This window comes from Stigmatopora argus, chromosome 1, assembly GCF_051989625.1.
Source record: "Stigmatopora argus isolate UIUO_Sarg chromosome 1, RoL_Sarg_1.0, whole genome shotgun sequence".
Taxonomy (NCBI): domain Eukaryota; kingdom Metazoa; phylum Chordata; class Actinopteri; order Syngnathiformes; family Syngnathidae; genus Stigmatopora; species Stigmatopora argus.
In genome coordinates this window covers 2,876,948-2,889,249 of record NC_135387.1, presented here as the reverse complement: position 1 = coordinate 2,889,249, position 12,302 = coordinate 2,876,948, and the positions used below count along the sequence as shown (strand labels likewise).

At 41.8% G+C, this 12,302-nt stretch overlaps 1 pseudogene across 1 annotated transcript in view; it reads left to right on the top strand.

The window, feature by feature from the left end:
- The first annotated feature begins 1,402 nt into the window (after positions 1-1,402).
- Positions 1,403-12,302, top strand: part of LOC144074287 (immunoglobulin-like and fibronectin type III domain-containing protein 1) — a 45,779-nt pseudogene continuing 34,879 nt past the window's right edge. Inside the window, exon 1 of the transcript XR_013300269.1 lies at positions 1,403-1,726. The product of XR_013300269.1 is annotated as an immunoglobulin-like and fibronectin type III domain-containing protein 1 (transcript). The remainder of the gene's footprint in view (positions 1,727-12,302) is intronic.

Genomic DNA, 12,302 nt, shown 5'->3' with positions numbered 1-12,302 from the left:
ATCCAAGTTCCCGCTGTCAGGGCCCCTGTTGGCTATGTTGCAGTCGTCAGGGCCACCATCGTCTAGGACGCCACCGTCTAGTGACAGAATGGGCACTTGAGAACGTAGGGCAAAAACAGGCTCTGGCGAGCGAGGGGAAAGAACTGGTATTGGCAAGCGGGAAGCTTGAACTGGCACTGCCGAACAAGGAGTTTGAACTGGTACGGGGGAGCGGGCGAGAAACAGACACTGGTGAGTGAGAAGCAGGAACCGGCGCTGGTGATTGGAGTGCCAACTCGGGAGCTCGGGCGTCAAAAACCACCCCACTCCTCCTTCCTCGCCGTGGTGCTCTCTGCTGCCGCCAAGGGGAAAGCTCAGCATTACTGTCATATTCCTCCGCAACTTGGGAAGGGTCATGCCTCTGTGTGCCCAAAAAATAGACGACTCCCTGGTTGTCAGCGGGTGTTAGTTAAAACTCCTACCTGAGCTCCCCACCGGCCAACACGTGGGGCTCCACTATAGATGGCCAAATGTGAACCCAGGTAGGGGTCCGTGGAAAAATAACTTTCCTGGTAGAGCGTCGCAAAGCAAACCAGGCGAGGAAGTCACTGTCCAAGTACAGCAGGTTAACCAGCTCTGGACTGTCCTCACAATCTAAAAAGTCCTTGAACCTTATGTTCTGGTTGTCAGCACAGGTAGGATAGTTTCAGCGGGGGAGAAGAAATCTGTCGGCAGGTGGTTGACGAGCAGGCTGTCGTCAGCCCACGCTGACGGCTTTTTACCGGGTCCATATCTTGGTCGGATCGTTCTGTTAGGTTTTGCGGGAGCCCGGAGCGTAGTAGAACCCAATTCCAGGGAAGTAGGCGGAGCCGGAGGGTGAGAGTGCACTAACAAAATCATTAATGACTGTGGCAAGGTTCTCAAAAAATCAGACTTCAAAATCAAATAACAAAATGAAACCTGACGGCGAGGACATGTGGATATGAGGAGCACATGGCATGAGTAGCACATGGAAACAAGATGATTCGACAAGGACTGAAAAATACACACGGTTTTCACACAAGGGAAAAAACACAACAAAACCAATCTCTAAAGTAGAGAGCTCTACTTTCGGATAAAAGCAAAGGTTTCCTCCCTTTACTCGGACATAGAGGGAAATCCAGGTTTAAAGGTTTCAAGACATTTTACCTGCCCAGATAGCTCTATTTTGAGATAAGAGCAACGATGGCCACCCATAGCCTGCACTTAGAGGGGAATTAACTTTCACTCCAGTCCTCCCCGACGTCCAGCCCTCTTGTTCACCCATAGAGGTCTATTTTCGGACAAGAGAGATGGCGTCCACCCGGTGCCGGCGCTTAAAGGGAAATTCAACTTCCACTTTGCTCTTTTGCGGCGTCCAGCCGTCATACCTGCCCAAAGAGCTCTATTTTCGGATAAGACCAACGGCCTCCGCCCAGCTTTCGCCTTTCATATCAGTAATGGCATTCATATCCTTCTTATTCACTGCCAATTGTTTTCTTTGGCGTTGAGTTGAGTGGTGGTCCCGTCTTTCGCGGTGTTTCTTCCTTGGCGCTTTGTTAAGTGGCCGTCCCCCATTTTCCACTTGAGAGTTTCAGCAGGAACATTTACATTTTTAGGAATATTTTTTATCCGGATACTTAATATACCACGATAGACTGAAGCTGTGAATGCTGCGCCTGCGACCCAACCTCGGATCATCGTAGGAAGATGAAGACGAAGACATTTGGTAAATAGTACCCCTTGACAATTTATTGAACCTATTTCAGGCACAAAAGGTATAATATTGGGCTAGCTGCTAACTTCTACACACTCAATCCACAGTGAAAACCAAACTAACTCTAAAACCACTTTATATGATATATATAAATATATATATATATATATATATATATATATATATATATATATATATATATATATAATATATCATATAAAGTCACTTCACAAGTGTATGTAAACTTTTGACCACAACTGTATATATATTATATATACAGCTGTGGTCAAAAGTTTACATACACTTGTGAAGAACATGATGTCATGGCTCTCTTGAGTTTCCAGTTATTTCTACAACTCAGATTTTTCTCTGATAGAGTGATTGGAACAGATACTTCTTTGTCACAAAAAACATTCATGAAGTTTGGTTCTTTTATGACTTTATTATGGGTGAACAGAAAAAAGTGATCAAATATGCTGGGTCAAAAATATACATACAGCAGTGCTAATATTTGGTAACATGTCCCTTGGCCAATATATATATACATATATATACATATATATATATATATATATATATATATATATATATATATATATATATATATATATATATATATATATATATATATATATATACATATATACATATATATATATAGTGCCGGTCCGTGCATTTTATCGTAGCGCCTTCAACGAATCAATCCAAACCTCAAAAACTATTTTATGGCTATAAAACCTCTACTGCCGCTACAGCTGCGACACATGGCTCGCTTCCCACTGGTAACATTTTCAAATCTGACGAACCACTCCTTGACACCTTCGCCTGTGACGTAACGCAGAACCAGTGCGAGCTGTGCTGCATTACTCACGTCTGTCGTCTCATCCGCCATTACAGAGACAAACTGTACTTTAATTATTTCACTTCTGATCTCTTCCTCCATCACTTCAGCAATAGCAGTGAACAGGTCGTTTTGTATTTTGCCCGACGAGCCACTAAATACTTAATTAGTGGACAGGTGGCAATGTAAATCCGTGTTTTTCTCAGCAATGAGAGAAAGAAGTTCCACATAATTTCCTTTGTTTGAGGAGGCAGTGCTTTCATCGTGTCCCTGAAATGAAAGTTCCTGCTTGCATCGGAGCCCGTGAGCCAGGGATAGCGCTCGTAATTAGCGCAATGAAAGATCTGAACACACCCGCCCTTTCTTAATGATGTCCGTTTTTTCTTGAAAAGTCCGTCTGGAAAATGGCATTGCCAGCAAACCTGCAACCAAATCCATTTGTTTTCCTGCGTTGGCCATTGTGGGTGGAATTTGCTAGTCTGGCTGCCTCATTCTGGCTTTGGCCCGCCTACACTATAGCTAGCCAATAATAGTTGGTGAAAGCAATGACGTATCCCAGCCAGCAAAATGGCAATGCCTGCGAAAAAGCATTGTAGGGTTGCCAACTCGAAATCTGATTGGTTAAAAGCAACAGTCTTGTTTAATGCAGCAGAGCCCGCAGAACTGATTGTGAAGGCTTTGAGGCAGATTTCTGATCCTGGCAACAAATAATGGCTGAAATGTGATTGGTTAAATGCTTCAATATGAAAACACACATCTGGAAGCAATGCAACCAGGGGGAAAAGCAATGAAAGGAAGCTAACAGACCATTTGGAATAATAAGTATTGATGGACAAAATATAATATGATTCAGATATTTCTTAGGCCAGCAGAGAAGGCAAGAACGAGCTTATTAATCAGAGAAGGCCTTGAAGGCCCTGACGGCCCGCCACTGATATATATATATATATATATATATAAATATATTATATATATATCAGTGGCGGGCCGTCAGGGCCTTCAAGGCCTTCTCTGATTAATAAGCTCGTATTTCGAGGTACCACTGTATATATATATATATATATATACCATATATATATATGGTATATATATATATATATATATATATATATGGTATATATATATATATATATATATATATATATATATATATATATATATATACCATATATATATATATATATATATATATATATATATATATATATATATATATATATATATATATATACAGTGGTACCTCGAAATACGAGCTTATTAATCCGTTCCGGAACTGAGCTCGTATGACGAGATTCTCGTAACTCGAGTGGACGTTTTCCATTGAAATGAATGGAAAACAAATTAATTCTTTCCAGCCCTCTGAAAAAACACAAAAAACAGGATATTGGATTGGAAAAAATGTTTTATTTCTTCTAATTCGCCATCTATTAACAAAGTAACACATAACTAGTGGTTTAATAGTAATAAAATGTGTTTAATCTAACTAAAATTGGGCAGATTTCGCCGACGGGAGACAGAGACGTTTGGGGGCGTGGGGGGGTAGGGTTCGGTTTTTTTCCACGACAACGCACTCGTAAACGGAACAAACAAATTTAAATTAACTTGGATTAATATATACAGACACTCAAACATACGTTTAATGTAACTTTACACAAAACTGAATTCTAATTTTGTTGTAATCTTTTGTTACCTTCGTTTTCCGGGTTAGCGGTTTGCCACGCCTCCACCCTCACGTTCGCTATCGATGGACTGTTTGCTGTTGTATTGCCTTCAAAATATTCCCAAAATGATGCACACAAATGTCCTCACAATAGGATAACGCACGACCACTTGCCAACGAGAAATAGTCTTTAAAGAACGATCGCGGGGGCTTCTTTCACTAGAAAGTATAACAGGAAATACAATAGTTGAGCTTACCCACGTATTGATTGTGGGTAATGACGTTTTATTCTGAGAAAAGTTGCCATTGCCTATGGGTGTTGTGTGCACGAGTGTACTTCATTACCCAGAAAGCCCTCTTTTTGCATGGGCGTTGCGCGTTTCCTGGTCTTAGGAGAAACTCATCTGAATTAATCGTTCCGTGCTCGTAAATATTGTTATACACGAAATATTGCAAAAAAGACCTGGCTTGGTCGCATCACGAATTTTTGATCGCATGACGGGCGAATTATTCGATCGAAATTTCCGCCGTAAAACGAGAATTTTGTATGACGAGCGGTCGTATGACGAGGTACCACTGTATGTATATATATATATGTACATATATATATATATACATACAGTGGTACCTCGTCATACGACCGCTCGTCATACAAAATTCTCGTCTTACGGCGAATTATTCGATCAAAATTTCCGCCGTATATATATATATATATATATGTCAGTGGCGGGCCGTGAATTTCAGACTTCCTGTGTGGTTCCAGTTTTATTCAACTCTACAAAGTCTTTTTCTTGTGTCTGTGTCAAAGCTGGATTGCCAAGACAATAATCTTCATACAGAGGAAGCAGCAAAACACGTGGTAGTTTTTTACTCCCGGCCGGTGGAGGTTATCTGGAAGGGAGGCCTCATCTCGACCGCTCTCAAAATGGCCGCTGCCCGCTCCGCTTCCTTTGTTCTTGGCTAGCCCCCACCCATCCTAAGAAGGGGGGGAGCGGACGGACAGAGCTAGCGTCCACGTCGAGGTCCCCCAACCAGATACGCCGTCCGCTCGGTCGGTGATGGTATTTAATAGAAGTTAGGCGGAGACAAACTTTAGGCGGGAACACGAAAGGGGTGTGTTATATACAAAGTGATGACAGGCCTTGACCTGTAGGTGTCAGTAAAAATTCTATTCTAGTGACTAAATTCATAAGAGTGCAGAAGGGTGCAAGATTAAATATAAGAATACAATTCATATTTCACATTTCCCCCCTGTTGTGACTTGAAAGAATTTTCATTAAACATATCAATTTGTATCCCTCCCCTCCAGGTTCTAGAATACAAATATCATTGACAGTTACTCAACAGGGTATGGAAAATAACAAAATCACATGTCAAGGCAGAGGCGAGGAATGATGTATTCAGTGGTAAAAATTCCTCTACGTCTCTCTTAATGAGCGAACCCAATTTTTAAATCAAGACAAGTACATTTGCATGGAGGACTCGTCACACTTCGAAAGAATGCGAGAATCTCCAGTATGGTCTGTCATGCGGTGATACTGTGTCACTATAAGATACTAGCGTGTGCTGGATTGTGTTTTGAATCATAACTTTCATACAGGGGATTACACACATAGAAAAAATACAGAACACTAACAAAAACCGCAAGGTTGCAATTTTAAACAGAAATGAGAATCATGACCCAGTTATTAACCACGACCACAATGATACACCTACGGCTGAATGATCCTGGGCCATGGTGTTGACTAGGGCCTTTATTTCAGCTACGGCACTAGTAATGTACTGGTTTCATCTGGGATGAAGGTGGAGCAGTGTTCTCCCATCATGGCACACACATCTCCATCTTTGGCTGTTATCAGATCCAGGACTATCGGTCCTGCAACTTCCCTAAGGGCTTTTAAATCATCTGCTATAGCCTGCAGGGCCTTGACAGTTTGGTTAATGAACACTCATGTAACAGCTCAATGTCTTTACACGGAGCACAACTTTATCCACCCCAAGTTGGGGAAGTAGTGACAGTATGATTTTCTGGGGGGGTGGACCACAACCTTTGGTCACCAGGAACATCATCGCCCCAGATTGAATCACGTGGTTTGAATTGCACTGATTTTGATCTCTTACTGTTATGTTCACTCTCCTTAAAAGGAATGCATCTTACGCCATCTGCACCACTGCAGATTTAAATGTGACGCCTAGACCCAGTGAATTCAGGATGTCAGGATCTGTGGAAATGGGTATATGGCTACATAACAACTTTCATTCGCAACAATCAGTTTTTTCTGGAACACCATGAAATTATACCACACATCTTCTTCATAGTAGTTCTCCAGATTGTTCTTTCCATACTACTTCACTCTCCTCTGTGATAGGAGTATGTCATCATCTTGTTTTCCAGCTTGAGTCTCTGTGGGTGGGGCGTTCAGACACGCCCAGGTTGTCACTGACAGTGCAGTCACTGATGTGGGTGGCAACAGCTTTCACTGTGGCTTCTGTATAGAGGTGCAAAGTCTATGGGAGGTCAGGGTTAAGTGAGGGGTACTCGTGGCAGGTGAGTAGACATCAGATGATTTTTTTCACGGACAAGGGTTTTGACACCGTCCGACTTACAGTCTACTCAAGAGTCACCTGTGTCTCGAACTACCTTGACCTGAGGTTGGTGAATCGACTTTGACTTTTCAGTGATCTTTGCTGCTGTGGAGGTTGGTGAGTTGGGCCACGAATGGGTCTTCCCATTGTGGAGAGAACCAGGACTTCCTTTTATGACTCGGATCAGGATCCAGTCACCTGGCTTCACCACCTCCTGCAAGATAGACAAAAGGATCACGGCAGCTTACATGTTCTTTGCATAAGTTTCTCTCCTTCCTTAGTCTCTCTTCATGGTTCATCTTCCCATAGAGGAAGTTGGAATGGTCTTCCATGAACTATCTCAAAAAGGTGTTAATCCCGAGCTAGTTGGTACTATCTTCATATACGTTTTTGCCAGTGTTAGGCGTTCTGGCCATGGCTTATTTATCTCCCCCGTGGTTTTCTTAAGCCTTGGTTTTATCGTACCATTTGTTCGCTCTACTTAGGTGTTTTGCCATGTTTTGCACTATGCTGTTTGCAAAATGAGCTCCATTGTCACTCCAGATGATTCTGGAGATCCCATATTCTTTACACATCAGTAAAATCCATGAGTATAATTTCAAATGGGTAGGTACCTTTTGGACGTTGTCCTGGTTTGGACCTGAGGTTACCTTGCACATTATATCTGTAACAAATTAAACAGTTGCTACAATTTTTTATAATACACATTTATAATTCTGAATCGAATTGAACCCACTAAAATGTAACCACCCCTTGTTTGTCAAGGTTAATATTTTTAGCATAATTGTGTCCTTTAGAGAAATTCAAACTCATTACTTATAAAATGCATACTAATCAAATCCCGATTCCTTCAATAATGTGTATCGTGTTGCATATTAAACTCAGTTGTTTGAAATTTAAAATATCCCAATCTAGTAGTCTTTTTATCAAATGTAACATTCCATTGTCTTTGGAGTTTGTCAATCATCTCCTATAAAACTTTCTTAATCAATACTTTTCAATAGTCAGGCGGAAAAAACTTTAAATCTAGTTACATTTCTATCCATTGTAGTTTCTCTTTTCTCTCTAATTGTTTACTTTAAAAATCTGTAAGAAGATCTAGTCTCAATTGTTTACTTTAACTATCTGTAAGAAGGTTTAGTCTCAATTGAAACGCTTTCACTTTTTTATGGAGACAATAAAACCAATATAAAAAGTTCCTTATGACTTACAGCATTGCTCCCCGAGCAATAATCTTTCCAATCAATATTGGAGTGCTTGCCATTTTGTCTGATTACGTCAAAACGTTTATCTTACCTGTCTCCTCATACGTTTCAACTGAGAGAACCCATACCTGTCAACCTCTGCCGACAACCGCCCCCACAAATGACCATGATTCCCCCCACAAACCCCCCAAAAAACCCACAAACACCACACGACTTGTACGGTGTTTGTAAGGCTTTCAGGGTTTGCAAGGGGAACCACAACCATCCACAAGGGCAGTTATCGGCAGAGGCCGACAGGCATGAGAACCTTCTTACAGTGCACAAGATGGATCCCGCTATTTTCATGTCTGCTGGTTGGTCAGGAACACTTGTGTTGAGCACCCAGGCTCCCGGGACCGCCGTTGGTCCAGTCTGTTTTCTGTTGGGAAGCACAGTCTCCTCCTGCTAACCCAAATTCAATGCGTTCCTTTAAAGTTTTTTCTTTTATGCAGATAGCCAGATTAGCCTCATCATTCAGTTCCAATCGTGTAGTGAATAATGGCGTTTGGTATGGTCTACTAAATAGGATGTCCATATTTTGTTGTCCGGTTGACCTCGTTATGTAGGCGCAATGATTTCATAACGAAATATGGAACCTTTTGTCAATTCAGTCAATTATTCTGTTAACACAATTTGGATGCCATTATTTCTATAAATCCATAGTACTTTGGAATTTCGTATCATGCAATGTCTTTGTTTTTTGTTTTTCTCAGTGCTCCTAAATTTCGCATAGCAGATTTGTTCCTCCACTTCAAGTTTAACCTTTGGAGTATTGCTGCTGCATTTTCACCCAAAATTTCATTGGACTAAACAATTTTCCATAATTTTTCGTTGCCATCCGTGAAAATGGCTTATAGGCAATTTCAGAAATCGATTCCAATTTGCTAAATCCTTTTCCACCTTGATATCTGATTGATTATATATCTTGGTGGTTGGCCAATTAGAAACACAAAAGGGACAAACAACCATTCACGCTCACACTCATTTTCAGACATCAGTGGTCTGCAGATTTTTTTTATCACTGGTGAAGAGCCCCATCCCCAGTCTGGGGCTTCTTGGCAGCTAACCACCTTTCGCTGTGTCATGGCAAGTCATTCTAAAAGGAAATAGGTCAATTTTGTTTGGTTGGCATCAATTGTTTGATTCTTAGGCGATACGTGATATTCTAATCGTTATTAATATGACTCACACTAAAGCATATTTCATCTGTTGATGGGCAAAACAATGAAATATCATCCGTGCACTGATGACATCTCATGATGTTTATTGCATCTCAGGGAAATTATGCCTATCCTAAATTAATTATTTTATCTAAACTTGTCAGGTACAATTCACCTAATACTTTGGATAATTCTTAATACTTAAGTCTAAATTGCAATTCACTCTCTTTTTGCTAAAATAGCTAAATTGCACTTGTTGAATTGCTATTCTGCTCCAAGATTGTGTTTATTTAATATAAGAGCCATTTTTGTAGCTCACTCTTACCACAATTAAAATTTAGAGAAACTAACCTTCTACTTAGCAATTTCTTAATCATTTCCTAATGATAAATTTCAGTGTTTATTAGAGGACCCATAATTTGTCACTAATATGTTACATTGTCAACTTTCTGTCTCCAACTCTCTTCCCCTCTTTCCCTGCCTCTCTGTCTCTCCATTACTGCTACTCCCTGCTTCATCGTGTGGTGAGATGTAACCTGAGATTTCTTGCATTCCAGGCCTTCCCCCCTCGTGCTCCTGGCTTGCGAGTGGAGCCTGGTACGGTCTGTCTCCGGAGCGGGGGGCTGAGGAGGGGGCCAGTGTTTCTTCATGGGGTCTAATATCAATCAAAGCTGTCATACTTGTTTTTTGTTCAGCTTGTTTAATTTTCTTAATAATTTTTTGCTTATGCCTTAATTAGGCCTGGACGATCCAAACTTGAATATCTTGAAACTCTCTATATACCTTCTCCTTTTTTCCATTTTCAATAGCTTTCTCCACTTGCAATTTCCACTTTATGGCCTGTAATGGCTCTTCCAACAGTCTCCCATCCCACTCCTTATTCTTCCTCCACTTTTCCATATAAGTGCAATTATCAGGAAAATGTTTAAGCATAAACTTCATGTCGGTTGGGACTTCTTTGCTGCTTTTCAATCCCATTTTTGGAAAATTTTCTTTTGTTTGAAGATTTTTATTTATCTTAAAAATAATTATATTTGCATATTCTGCTATTCCCGTAACGCATTTATGACTTTTTATTTACGGCAGTGTTTACTCACCTTCTCTAGGGACGTCCCGTTTAATTTACTATCTTATTTACCCACCTAAGTAGTCGTTTATACTCTTGTTTTGCGCGGCAAACGTGATTTATGAGCGTGTCACTAGTGCTCTGGTTTGAATTTCTCCTTATGAAGATTACTTGCAAGTTTTATAGTTATTATTCTATATATGTTTTCTTTATATTGAGCTCTTTCATTCTCTTGGCACTGTATAACAATATCTTCTATATTTTTAACACAACCCTCGAAGTCCCTTGGCGGGGAGGTGCGACCTCCTCCTATGTCTGCTTTTCAGGCAGATAGGCCGACACACAGCCTTTTATCCTGCTGTATACTTTTATACATCAATCCGACACACAGAGAGAGCCTCCCCGACACACAGGGAAGAGTATATGCAACTTTTTTTTCTCCGACGAATGGAGCATTTCCCTTCCTCGAAGGGAAACGGGGCCTTATGCTGGGTTGGATTCTATAAATTAATTTTAAAAAGTGCCTTACCGTTTTTGGTGCCTCCTCTGTACGAAAGGATAATTCGTAATCTGTTCCCGGGCCAGCAGGCCAGATCACCCTCTCTCAAGGCTGGAGTAGCCGACGTCAAGCCATCCATCCTTCTGTCGATCTGCCGTGGCCGGAAAGCAGAGAAGAATCTCGGGTTCTCGGCACCAAAATGTCAAAGCTGGATTGCCTCGACAATAATCTTCATACAGAGGAAGCAGCAAAACACGTGGTAGTTTTTGACTCCCGGACGGTGGAGGTTATCTGGAAGGGAGGCCTCATCTCGACCGCTCTCAAAATGGCCGCTGCCCGCTCCGCTTCCTTTGTTCTTGGCTAGCCCCCACCCATCCTAAGAAGGGGGGAGCGGACGGACAGAGCTAGCGTCCACTGCTATCATGCACGCAGGATCAGCTGTAAGCAGTGGACGATAGTGCCGGGAGAAGAGGCAACGCTCCAGACCGAGCATTCCATCATTGTTATGGGAGCGTGAGATCTCTCCTCGGTCAAATGGAGGAGCTGCCGGTGCTTGCCGGGCTGCTTGTGTTCTTTGAAGCCCCCCACTGGCCTCTACGCTGCTGCTGATTAGGTGATAGGAGAGTTTAGGAGGATTTAGGCAAGGAAGATAATCTTTAAAACCTCCAGACTACTCAGGGACTGTGTGGTAACCTCAGTCTCAGTCTGCAGCTGGCCTGTCAGGTTGTCGTCCCCACCTTGTGGACTTCCTGTGTGTGTCTCCAGTTTCTTACCTAGGTCTACAATGTCTTGTGTGTCTTGTGTCTGTCTTGCTACTGCAACCAAGAAATTTCCTGAATGCCGGATGAAATAAAGTTCTAATGTAATCTAATCTAATATAAAGTGACATTTATTTCAATAATCACGAATGCAGTGGTTCTTAACCTGGTTGGAGCTCCCGAACCCCACCAGTTTTATATGCGCATTCAACGAACCCAACCAGTTTCATATGCGCATTCACCGAACCCCACCAGTTTCATATGGGCATTCACCGAACCCTACTTTAGTGTAAAATAATATATGATTTCTTTTCAAATTCAAGATATATAAATTCCTCGCAACACTGATTGGCCAAGCAATGTCATGTGCAGCCAGGGTCAAGCGGGCATGTTATCGTGAATAGACACGAAGAGTCTATGTGTCTTGACCTCCGCGGCGGAGGCTCCACCGAACCCCTGAGACCGACTCACCGAACCCCTAGGGTTCTATCGAACCCAGGTTAAGAACCACTCCATTAATGGTATCCTGGTTCGTTTGCCTGACTTTGGTGTGGGCAGTGTGGAAATCAATTCCCTGTTAGTGGCAGTTTGATTGTACATGGTTGTCTGTCTGTGTGTGTTCCCTACGACTGACTGAAGGCCAATTTAGGATCTATAGTCTGCTTTTTGCCCGAGGTCAGCTGGGATAGGCTCCAGCACCCGACGATCCTGACTAGGATAACCGGTGTTCCAAATGATTTATTTTTTCTTAGTGACAAAAGGCAACTTATGTAG